General features: G+C 35.6%; 1 protein-coding gene and 1 long non-coding RNA gene across 9 annotated transcripts in view; one reads left to right on the forward strand and one right to left on the reverse strand.

Annotated features, from left to right (window-relative positions):
* COMMD10 (COMM domain containing 10) overlaps window positions 1-13,374 on the forward strand; it is a 267,062-nt gene that overhangs the window by 58,262 nt on the left and 195,426 nt on the right. The window lies entirely within an intron of this gene.
* Window positions 1-13,374, reverse strand: part of LOC309622584 — a 1,043,817-nt gene that overhangs the window by 35,213 nt on the left and 995,230 nt on the right. The window lies entirely within an intron of this gene.

Raw genomic sequence — 13,374 nt, forward strand, 5'->3', positions numbered from 1 at the left:
GTGGCATTACATTCTTGAATTAGTCAGATTACTTTCACCAAATAGTGCTATTTTACTTTTTAAAACCATTTTTTGGGTATAGAACACTTTTTGTGTTTTCTAAAATACATTAAATGATATATTTATTTTAATTTAAAAACTAAATGATGTGCAAAAAATACCCCACACAATTTCCATTTGAATGAAATTTATGTGTAAGTTTCTGGTTATGTCTTGTATGTGAGTAAATAAGCCTAGTCTCTTCCCCTTCCCTCACTGAAGTTATGGGTTTATAGCTACACGGGGTGATTGAGATTACTTTGTGTAAGTGTTCTCCCTCACCAATAGAAACAAACTCTGGATTAGTCTGTATTTCAAATTACTGGTTAACTTTTGCTCTACCTCCAAGTAAGTGTGGGTAGTAGATAATTGTTTGTTCAAAGCTTTGGATAGATCTATGATGAAATTTCATCAATTTAGAATAAGTCCTGATGAGCATGCCCGCGTTGTCAAATCTTCATGCCATAACTGCTAATGCAATAAAAATGTTAAGCTAAAATAGTACCCATCTAGCTTTTTAAACTTTAATTATAAAAACCAACTGTCATGGTTTACAAATGACCACAGATATCTTTATTTCAAGGAAATTTTGGGATACTTCATTTATTTACACATAATATATGAAGTAAAAAAAGAAAAAAAAAAGAGTGTGGTTCTGGGCTTTACCACTTGCTAAGACTCAGTTTTATAATTTTGGAGAGAGGGAAGTGTATATATTTCTTAGAAGGGGTTGTGTTGTACAGATCAAATATGATACTTGACATACAGCCACTTAATAAGCTATAATGTGCTCTTGGTAAAATACAGTGAACAGGAGTTATAGTCTGAACCCTGGAATCTATTTCAAGTCCTTGGAGGCTAGAGTAAAGCACCCCCTAAAGACTTGGAAATGAAGAAAATGCTTCATACAGGATAAGTCCCTCTGAGACTTATCTTGTATGTACACAAAATGAATCATGGCTAACAAATGAAAAGTCACTGATAAAGTCAATATTTATCTTAGTCTGTAGTTATAGCTTTTTCAGTTTATCAACATATCTAAAGAAGTATGTGCTCCTCTGAAGCTGCTCAAATGGCCTTGTGCTGTTGAAGCCCAAAGAGATCTCTGAGACAAGGACCAGAATTGGCAGTGCATGAAGAAAGGAAATTTAACTCAGAAAAGTCTGAATAATCTGGTTCCATCGTTGAGGGAGTGCCTGTGGTGAGAAGGGTATTTCAGGCCATTAAAATATCCTGTTCATCAAACTCCCCTGGTTTTGTTTCTTGGCTCCAAGCACAGTTCTAACAAGGAATACAGTTGACCATATCATATTTTTGGTAAGTGTACTTATTATAAATTAATAATTAGCTATTCTTATAGGTCTTATGTACATAGTGTATTAGTTTGCTAGGGCTGCCATAACAAAATACCCCAGACTGGGTGGCTTAAACAACAGACATTTATCTCTAGCAGTTCTGGAGGCTGGGAAGTTCAACATCAAGGCGCCAGTAAATTTAGTTTCTGGTAAGGGCCCTCTTCCTGGCTTGTAGACGTCTACTTTCTCACTAGGCCCTTAGATGGGCTTTTCTCATTGTGTATGCTCAGAGAGAGCAGGTTAGCTCTCTGGTGTCTCCTCTTAATAAGGACACTAATTCTTTCAGATTAGGGCCCCACTTAACCTTAATTACTTCTGTAGGGGCCCCATCCAAATACAGCCACACTTGGGTAGGGCTTCAGTATGTGAATTTTGGGGGGCATAAACATTTAGTCCATAACACTTGGTTACCATGTATCTGTCTCAGAGAGGTGAACCCCGCCCCTTGTACCTTTTTTTTTTTTTTTTTTTTAATCAAATTAGGATTTGGGGACTTGTACTGCTAAGAGCGGCAAACTTTGGTGGGAAACTCGCTAAGCATATCATTTTTTGCTTTTTGGGAGCTATTCTGTGTCCCTTGTGTCATACTTAGACATTGTATGGTTGGCTGAAAAAGCCAGCATATTAAAAGATTTCTATGTTTCAGGCTTGACTCTGGTACATCTAGCTCCGTGGACCTGAGTCTGTTTCTCTGTAAAATGGCAGTGATAATTGCTCCCCAGGGTTGTTATTGGTCATGATTCTTTAAGAGGAAAATATGTTAAAAACTATAATAGGATACAAAGATGAGATTTTTTTTTTATAAAGATGTGCAGTGCTATTTTATTATTATTTGCAAACTTAAGAACTTGAACTCAGACCTCCTAATTCCAAGATTAGGACTCTATAAGTGACCAAACATGCCCATTTTCCCAGAAATAATTGTAATTCTCTATGGCCAAGTCCTCTGGGGAAAGTCCCATAAAGTTTTATTTGCACCATCTCGTGCAAATAAACCAAAATGCTGTGCTTTGTTTTGTGAATTTTATTTAAATTCAGCTGCTAGTGGTTGGTGCCCAAAATAAAAGATTTTTCTTAGTGCTATGTCTAGAGCTTACAGAAGAATAATCCAAAACTGGAAAAATACATCTCTTAGCCCAGCCACTTTATATGTTACATATTGAGAAGTCTGTAAAATGTTAAGGAAATATCCCGTATTGGCTTACTAGCTGGCACTTTTATAGAGAGAAATCTGATTTAAGTTAATATCTAAGGCTGGATGGAGGTGGGGAGGAAAGTAGAGAAAAGGTTTTGATTATTACAGGAGTAGGAAGGATATTATTTACATTACCTCAATGATAGCAAGGGGGTAAGAGGTAGAGAGGTAGGGAGAGGGAGAGTAAGAGAGATTATATGAAGAAAAATTCTATTTTGATGCTAATTATATTTTGTAGGAATATTGATACTGCCTCTTTTCCCTCTAAATTTGCTACCTTGAATTATAAGGGCTTTTTAGCTTTTTGATTCTACTAAACCATAGGACTTCCCTCAAACTTGAAGCATTTGCTCAGACTGGACTAATTGCTTTATGGTTATCTATCCTAGGTAGGAAATATTTAAGTGCTTTTTCTTCAGTCCTACAGAGTTTTAGGCTGATACCTTAGAAAGCAGAGCTGAGTTCCCATGTGGAGAAAAGCTTTACTTATAGTGTTCTGTGTTGTGAAGCCATGTCTCTGGGGTGTCTTCTTCTGTAGCCGCAGCCCTGGACCAGGCCAGGAGCCATGGAGAAGAGGTGCACAGGGACTTGTGCTCCTGAGTCCTGGCTGTGCCTATATGTAGGTTAACATTAAAAATACTAATTTACGTCACTCATTTGAAATAGAGAGTCTTTGGAGCTTGAACTCTCTGTGCTTTTTAACTTTTTGAAAAATTGTTTAATGATATTTCAGTGTTATTATTGTAAAGCCTCGAGTAATAGAGTAATACATCCTAGTTTGAATTAGGATGAGAGAATGCCTTTAATAATTTTATGTAATATGGTCAAATCTTCGTCTTTTGCTCTTGTAAAGCTTATAATATTTAAACTATCTAAAATTATGACACTATTGTATTCTTCATTGAGGTTCATAATAGTGTAAATGAAATACATTTGCATTCATGTTTTCTTTTAATATATAATGAAAATATTTAGATAATAAGTTAAGGTCAAGACAAAGTCATATAATTTTAATTCATCTAACAGCTGTCTCTTGCCCCCATTTATTCCCTTTTTAAGGTAGCTTACAAATGAAAAAAGCTTTGGTATTAAACTCTGTTTCTTAGAAATCAGGAAATTCCTAGGTTATACTTCCTATAGAATCATATTTCAACATTATTTCTTTGACTATAGTAATTTTCAATTTTCCTGTTATACGTTCCTTTTAAATGCTAAGTAAGCCAAGTTAAGCAAGTTAATATTAGAGTGGAGTATAAACTTTGGAGTTTCCTGACTTTTAGCATTTAAACTTTTTAACTTTGCTTTGGTGGGCTGGATCATGCAATTTAATTTATATAGTTAGTATAGATATATTCATATTCAAAGAGTAGTGGTTATTTTCTGCCATCACACTGTGAGTAGCTTAAAAAATAACTAATTTGCATCCTAGATAGTGAAGTACTTGGTGTTTGCCCTTCACTTTTGGTAGCTTTTAATTTTCACCTTTCTAGCTATGATCAGAGATCTTTCCAAAAGTTCTAGTACGTTCTTTGTTTTCGATAGAGGAGTTATAGTTTCATAAATCATCCACCTTCTGTAGATATATTTGTACAAATGCAAATATAGTTGTATGTGCTAACTGAGGAAGCCAAAGTATTAGGTATTAATTTCCTTGTGAATACATTTTAACTGTTTCTCTTCCCTCCCCTGCAATGAGTACAATCAGAATACTAGTAATAAGAATTCGTTCATTCATTCTGTCATTCAACAGACATCTATAGAAAGTATACTATGTGCCAGGCACTTCTAGCTATTGGGGATAGAGTAGTAATCAAAGCAAAGTCCCTGTCCTCTTAGATGTTTTTTTCTGGTAGGTGGAGAAAGAACATAAACAGATTGAACAAGTGTATATTCTATCAGGTAGTGATAAATGCTATGAAGAAAAACTAAGTGGAGTATGGAGACAGAGTAATAATGGGGTACTATCTTAGGTAGGGAAGGCGTTTCTCTCAATAAGGCAATATCTAACTGGAGACCTGAAAGAGGTGTGCACATCTTGAGGAAGAACAATCTAGTAAGCAGGAACAAGTGTCAAGGCCCTGAGATGGAAGTGTACTTGTAGTAGTCCCAGAATATCAAGGAAACTGCTGTGGTGGGGTAGAGTGTGTTTGGGAAGAGTGTTTCAGATGATACGGTGAGAGTAGTAAGATGGGTGGAGGATGTGAAATCCTGTAGTGCCTTATAGGCCTTGGTAAAACCTTGAATTTTACTGAGTGGAGAATTTTGAACAGAAGAGACGGATGATCTGAATTACAGTCTACAAAGATAACTATGGCTACTGTACAGAGAAGAAGTTGTAGAAAAGCAGTGGTAGAAGCAGAATAACCAATTAGTAGATTTTAATAATAATTCAATCAAGAGATCAAAGTGGTTTAGACCAAAATGACAGTGGTACAGGTGGTGAAAGGGGGATTCGGGGACTTTGAAGATAAAGATGGTAGGATTTGTTGGTTAGATAGAAAGTGTGAGAGATAATGAGTCATTAAGGATGAGTCCAGAGTTTGCCTGAAAAATTTATGTCTCTCTCACTTGTCTGTATTTGCAGGAACCCTTTCCCAACCATTCTGCTTACCCTCAAAAGAGTATTCACTCTGACTCAGTGTTTATCAAAACTAGCAATCTTCCTTTAAGTCTGTTGACGTGTCCTTTTTTAACTTCTCTGTAAAGAAGTGGTCAAAATCGAAATGTTTATTAAAAGTTTGAAATTGATTTAAACCACTTAAAATAGTAGATTAACTTTTTTTTTTTAATACTTGTATTTTATGGCAGATAAGATAAAATACAGCCTGCTGATGCAGATATGGAGGACTAGTTCGCTGGGGAGCAAGTCTGTTTTGCTCTTTTCAGTCTCTCATAGCTATTTCCTTCCCTTCCCTCAGGCCTCTTAAATGTCATCATTCAAAGAGGAATATCTTACCACCCCATACAAAACACCTGCTCATTACTTTCTGTCTCCTTAACTTGTTTGTCTTCCTTGAATTTATCATTATCTGATATATACTTGTTTCTTATTTTTGTGTCTATCACCCCACTGAAATATAAACTCCATTAAGGCAGTGGCATTTTTTTTTCACTGCAGTAGTCACAGGGGCTAGAACAGTACTTAGCATGTAGTAGTTACTCAGTAAATAACTACACGTGAATTGAATGAATGAATGGTTTTAAGTAGATGTCTTTATATGAAAACATAGCACAGTACATGGCACAGAATTAGGGGTTTATTAAATGGCAGCATGAAAATAAAAATGAACATCCTTGTGGATTGCTTGTGGGAATGTAAAACAGTGCAGCCGGTGTGGAAAACCACATTGTGAGTTCTCAAAAAATTAAACATATTACCATATGATCCAGCAGATACACTTCTATGTATGTGCCCAGAAGAAGTGAAAGCAGGGACTCAGGTATCTGTACACCCATGTTCATAGTGGCATTATTCACAATAGCCAAAAGGTGGAGGCTACCCAAGTGTTTGTCGACAGATGAATGGATAAAAATATAGTATATACATACCATGGGATATTATTCAACGTTAAAAAGAAATGAAGTTCTGACACATGCTACAACGTGGATGAACCTCGAAGACATTGTCCTAATAAGTAAAATAAGCCAGTTACAAAAGGACAAATACTGTATGATTCCACTTATATGAGGTACCTAGAGTAGTCAAATTCATAGAGACAGAAAGTAGATAGAATGGTGGTTGCCAAGGTTAGGGGAGGAGGGAAATGAGGAGTTAGTGTTTAACGGATACAGAGTTTCAGTTGGGGAAGATGAAAAAGTTCTGGAGACGGATGGTGGTGATGATTGCACAATAATGTGAATGTATTTAATGCCACAGAACTGTACACCTAAAAATGGTTAGAATGGTACATTTTTTATTATGTATATTTTACTACAATTTTTTAAAAAACAACAACAGAAAGAAAAATGGACTTGAAAGCAGGCTGTTCTGCGTTTGAATCTTACCTTGACCTTGTTGGCTTTCTGGGCTTTTTCATGGTTCTACTCTGGGCTTTAACAAATAGAACCTAAAGTATTTAACATAATATTCATTGAATTGGCAACATGCCACTGTTATTCTGAGGGCTTTAATTTTATATTTCCTCATTTCTAGCTACTCGGACTCAATTTTATTTATGGTTATTTTTCAGTATTTTTAAAACTTCATTATATAGCTCAAATTCTTTTTCTAAAGTCTTAAATTCTTTATTTTCTGATGTTTAGGTCCTGTGTTGTACTCTTAATAGATGGTTTACTTTCATTTCCTCCTTTTATCATTTGTAAAAAATATTTCCTGGTTATTAGTTCTCACGTTATTCATTCTTGAGTAATAGGTTATTTATTTTTGACCACTGTTGTCTTTATTTCTCTGGGTTGAATCAGGAGACAGAAACCACAAAGTAATTCAAACAGGGGAAGTTTACTATAAAGAATTATTAAGCTATGATAGGTGAGAAATTCAGAGGTCTCCAAATATAATTTTCTTCTCCTTTGCATATTTTGTCCCTTCTGCTGTCCCTTACTCCCCTTGCCATCTGGAAAATATCTACTCCTCCTTTAAGACTTAAATGCCATCTATTCTTTCCTTATTTGCCCAAGGCTTCCTTAGTGCTAGGTGACCATTTTGCTTTAAACATGCATCTATTTGTTTATGTACGTCTCATCTCACAATGGAACTGAGTTTTTTCTTATGTCTTAGTGCATTTGGGCTCCTATAACAAAATACTGCAGACCGGGTGGCTTATAAACACAGACATTTATTGCTCGCAGTTCTGGAGAGTAGAAGTCCAAGATCAGAGTGCCAGCATGGTTGGGTGAGGGCCCTCTTGTGAGTATCATCACACGGCAAAAGCTGCTAGGGATCTCTCTGGAGCCTCTTTTTGTAAGGCATTAATCCCAGTCACGAGGGTTCTGTCCTCACGACTTAAGCACCTCCCAAAGGCCCCATCTACTAATGCTGTCACTTTTGGGGGTTAAGATTTCAGCATATAAATTGGAGGGGGCACAAACATTCAAGCATATCACCCTATCCATCTTTTAACCCTTGGTATTTTAACCCTTGGTATTTACAGCACATAGTAAGTGTTAGATGTTTGTTAGATGAATAAATAAACTGTATCCATGCATTCTTGTTGGCTTTAAATAGTTTTTTATTCAAATAACATAATCACCTACCGTAACTTAAAAAAAATAGAATTCAGAAGGATACATACTATAATTGAGAATTATTTGGGTTCCGTGTGTTTATACCTGAAAAAAAAAAACACCTTAATTTCTATAGTTCTTCGATTTCCCTAATGCTTAAAAGTATATTGCTATGTGATAGGTAGAGCAAATTAGAGATGAAGAAAATGAGGTGAAAAGGAGCTAACTGCTGAAATGAATGATGGAGTTGAAATTAGGAACCACCTCTTTTTGGATTATCTTCCTTTAATCTTTCTAGTATTAAAAATCAAGTAGATAAATATTTATTTATTGAGCTCTTCACTATGTGATGTTGTGTTAGATCTGTGACTCTAGGTTCTCTTCCACATCTAAGATTCTGTTATTACTTAGTAACTTTGAAACCCTAAAGAAACCTTATTTAAATATTTTGCTAAAGTAGGTGGTTATGTCAAATATTTGAAATAATTATAAATTACTGTAAAATTATCACATATTAAATAAAATATAATAAAGTATAATATACAGCAAACTCTATGCTGCACTACCCAAAGATATCCTAAAATGTATGTTTTTATGTTTGCATATGCATGTTTACTCACACCTATGTGTGCATATTTAGAATTTCTTAAATTGGCACATAAATTTATAATTTTTTAAATTGGCACGTAAATATAATATGGGTGATGGTACCCCTTTTTTGAGTTCCTGTCTCTGAAAAAATTGTACCATTCTAATTCCTAAGAAGTGCTTAAAATTATAGTACCAGGAAATACAGCCTCTTTGGTAAAGTTTGTTTTCTAGCCGATATAAGACCTTTTGTAGTTGGTTCTGCTTTTTCTAGTAACCTTAAGGAAGATTGGTTCGATAATAAGATTTTAACACAAAGTTTGCCCTGACTTATTCTCAGGAGGGGTCAGGTACAGTTGATGAAATCAGCCATTAGAATGTATTCACAGAAACATCTTGATTCCTAAGAGTTTGAAAACGTAATATTGTATGTCTTAATCATTCAGTTGCATTAGATACATGATAATTCTGTAATGCACCTGGACGAGAGACTTATGGGTTTCAGGTACTCTATGTTAAAGGGATACAAAGAAAGCATGTTTTTTTTTTAACATCTTTATTGGAGTATAATTGCTTTACATTGTTGTGCTAGTTTCTGCTGTATAACACAATGAATCAGCTATACGTATACATATGTCCCCATATCCCCTCCCTCTGCGTCTCCCTCCCACCCTCCCTATCCCACCCCTCCCTATCCCACCCCTCTAGGTGGTCACAAAGCACCAAGCTGATCTCCCTGTGCTATGCCGCTGCTTACCACTAGCTATCTGTTTTACATTTGGTAGTGTATAGATGTCATTGCCACTCTCTCACTTCTTCCCAGTTTACCCTTTCCCCTCCCCATGTCCTCAAGTCCATTCTCTACGTCTGCATCTTTATTCCTGTCCTGCCCCTAGGTTCTTCAGAACCATTTCTTTTTTTTAGATTCCATATATATGTGTTCGCATACAGTATTTGTTTTTCTCTTTCTGACTTACTTCACTCTGTATGACAGACTCTAGGTCCATCCACCTCACTACAAATAACTCAATTTCGTTTCTTTTTATGGCTGAGTAATATTCCATTGTATATATGTGTCACATCTTCTTTATCCATTCATCTGTCGATGGACACTTAGGTTGCTTCCATGTCCTGGCTATTGTAAATACTGCTACAATGAACATTGTGGTACATGACTCTTTTTGAATTATGGTTTTCTCAGGGTATATGCCCAGTAGTGGGATTGCTGGGTCATATGGTAGTTCTATTTTTAGTTTTTTAAGGAACCTCCATACTGTTCTCCATAGTGGCTGTATCAATTTACATTCCCACCAGCAGTATGGTACTGGCACATACCAGTATGTGCAAGAGGGTTCCCTTTTCTCCACACCCTCTCCAGCATTTATTGTTTGTAGATTTTTTGATGATGGCCATTCTGACTGGTGTGAGGTGATACCTCATTGTAGTTTTGATTTGCATTTCTCTAATGATTAGTGATGTTGAGCATCCTTTCATGTGTGTGTTGGCAATCTGTATGTCTTCTTTGGAGAAATGTCTGTTTAGGTCTTCTGCCCATTTTTGTATTGGGTTGTTTGTTTTTGTGATATTGAGCTGCATGAGCTGCTTGTATATTTTGGAGATTAATCCTTTGTTGCTTCATTCGCAAATATTTTCTCCCATTCTGAGGGTTGTCTTTTCGTCTTGTTTATGGTTTCCTTTGCTGTGCAAAAGCTTTTAAGTTTCATTAGATCCCATTTGTTTCTTTTTGTTTTTATTTCGATTTCTCTAGAAGGCGGGTCAAAAAGGATCATGCTGTGATTTATGTCATAGAGTGTTCTGCCTATGTTTTCCTGTAAGAGTTTTATAGTGTCTGGCCTTACATTTAGGTCTTTAATCCATTTTGAGTTTATTTTTGTGTATGGTGTTAGGGAGTGTTCTAATTTCATTCTTTTACATGTAGCTGTCCAGTTTTCCCAGCACTACTTATTGAAGAGACTGTCTTTTCTCCATTATATATCCTTGCCTCCTTTGTCATAGATTAGTTGACCATAGGTGCCTGGGTTTATCTCTGGGCTTTCTATCCTGTTCCACTGATTTATATTAATGTTTTTTTGTCAGTACCATACTGTCTTGATTACTGTAGCTTTGTAGTATAGTCTGAAATCAGGGAGCCTGATTCCTCCAGCTCCATTTTTTTTTTCCTCAAGATTGCTTCGTCTACTCGGGGTCTTTTGTGTTTCCATACAAATTGTGAAATTTTTTGTTCTAGTTCTGTGAAAAATGCCATTGGTAGTTTGATAGAGATTACATTGAAACTGTAGATTGCTTTGGGTAGTATAGTCATTTGCACAATGTTGATTCTTCCAATCCAAGAACATGGTATATCTCTCCATCTGTTTGTATCATCTTTAATTTCTTTCATCAGTGTCTTATAGTTTTCTGCATACAGGTCTTTTCTCTCCTTAGGTAGGTTTATTCCTAGGTATTTTATTCTTTTTGTTGCAGTGGTAAATGGGAGTGTTTCCTTAATTTCTCTTTCAGATTTTTCATCATTAGTGTATAGGTATGCAAGAGATTTCTGTGCATTAATTTTGTATCCGGCTACTTTACCAAATTCATTGATTAGCTCTAGTAGTTTTCTTGTAGCGTCTTTAGGTTTCTCTGTGTATAGTATCATGTCATCTGCAAACAGTGACAGTTTTACTTCTTCTTTTCCAATTTGGATTCCTTTTATTTCTTTTTCGTCTCTGATTGCTGTGGCTAAAACTTCCAAAACTATGTTGAATAATAGTGGTGAGAGTGGGCAGCCTTGTCTTGTTCCTGATCTTAGTGGAAATGATTTCAGTTTTTCACCACTGAGAACGATGTTGGCTGTGGGTTTGTCATATATGGCCTTTATTATGTTGAGATAAGTTCCCTCTATGCCTACTTTCTGGAGAGTTTTTATCATCAATGAGTGTTGAATTTTGTCAAAAGCTTTTTCTGCATCTATTGAGATTATCATATGGTTTTTATCCTTCAGTTTGTTAATATGGTGTATCACATTGATTGATTTGCGTATATTGAAGAATCCTTGCATTCCTGGGATAAATCCCACTTGATCATGATGTATGATCCTTTTAATGTGCTGTTGGATTCTGTTTGCTAGTATTTTGTTGAGGATTTTTGCATCTATGTTCATCAGTGATATTGGCCTGTAATTTTCTTTTTTTGTGACATCTTTGTCTGCTTTTGGTATCAGGGTGATGGTGGCCTTGTAGAATGAGTTTCAGAGTATTCCTCACTCTGCTATATTTTGGAAGAGTTTGTGAAGGATAGGTGTTAGCTCTTCTCGAAATGTTTGGTAGAATTTGCCTGTGAATCCATCTGGTCCTGGGCTTTTGTTTGTTGGAAGATTTTTAATCACAGTTTCAATTTCAGTGCTTGTGATTGTTCTGTTTATATTTTCTATTTCTTCCTGGTTCAGTCTCAGAAGGTTGTGCTTTTCTAACAATTTGTCCATTCCTTCCAGGTTGTCCATTTTATTGGCATATAGTTGCTTGTAGTAATCTTGCATGATCCTTTGTACTTCTGCAGTGTCAGTTGTTACTTCTCCTTTTTCATTTCTAATTCTGTTGATTTGAGTCTTCTCGCTTTTTTCTTGATGAGTCAGGCTAGTGGTTTATCAGTTTTGTTTATTTTCTCAAAGAACCAGCTTTTAGTTTTATTGATCTTTGCTATTTCCTTCATTTCTTTTTCATTTATTTCTGATCTGGTCTTTATGACTTCTTTCCTTCTGCTAACTTTGGAGTTTTTTTTGGTTCTTCTTTCTCTAATTGCTTTAGGTATAAGGTTAGGTTGTTTATTTGAGATGTTTCTTGTTTCTTGAGGTAGGATTGTATTGCTGTAAACTTCCCTCTTAAAACTGCTTTTGCTGCATCCCATAGGTTTTGGGCCATCTTGTTTTCATTGTCATTTGTTTCTAGGCATTTTTTGATTTCCTCTTTGATTTCTTCAGTGATATCTTTGTTATTTAGTAGCATATTGTTTAGCCTCCATGTGTTTGTATTTTTTACAGTTTTTTTCTTGTAATTGATATCTAATCTCATAGCATTGTGGTCGGAAAAGATACTTGATATGACTTCAATTTTCTTAAATTTACCAAAGCTTGATTTGTGACCCAAGATATGATCTATCCTGGAGACTATTCCATGAGCACTTGAGAAGAAAGTGTATTCTCTTGTTTTTGGATGGCATGTCCTATAAATATCAAGTCCATCTTGTTTAATGTGTCATTTAAAGCTTGTGTTTCCTTATTTATTTTCATTTTGGTTGATCTGTCCATTGGTGAAAGTGGGGTGTTAAATCCTCTACTGTGATTGTGTTACTGTCGATTTCCCCTTTCATGGCTGTTAGCATTTGCCTTTTGTATTGAGGTGCTCCTATGTTGAGTACATAAATATTTACAATTGTTATATCTTCTTGGATTGATCCCTTGATCATTACATAGTGTCCTTCTTTGTCTCTTTTAATAGTCTTTATTTTAAAGTCTATTTTGTCTGATATGAGAATTGCTACTCCAGCTTTCTTTTGATTTCCATTTGCATGGAATATCTTTTTCCGTCCCCTCACTTTCAGTCTGTATGTGTCCCTAGGTCTGAAGTGGGTCTCTTGTAGACAGCATATATATGGGTCTTGTTTTATGTATCCATTCAGCCAGTCCGTGTATTTTGGTTGGAGCATTTAATCCATTTACATTTAAGGTAAGTATTGATATGTATGTTCCTATTACCATTTTCTCAATTGTTTTGCATTTGTTATTGTAGGTCTTTTCCTTCTTTTGTGGTTCCTGCCTAAAGAAGTTCCTTTAGCATTTGTTGTAAAGGTGGTTTGGTGGTGCTGAATTCTCCTCGCTTTTGCTTGTCTATAAAGGTTTTGATTTCTCCATCGAATCTGAATGATATACTTGCTGGGTAGAGTAATCTTGGTTGTAGTTTTTTCCCTTTCATCACTTTAAATATGTCCTGCCACTCCCTTCTGGCTTGCAGAGTTTCT

This window comes from Balaenoptera borealis, assembly GCF_965194805.1.
Source record: "Balaenoptera borealis genome assembly, chromosome: 2".
Taxonomy (NCBI): Eukaryota; Metazoa; Chordata; class Mammalia; order Artiodactyla; family Balaenopteridae; genus Balaenoptera; species Balaenoptera borealis.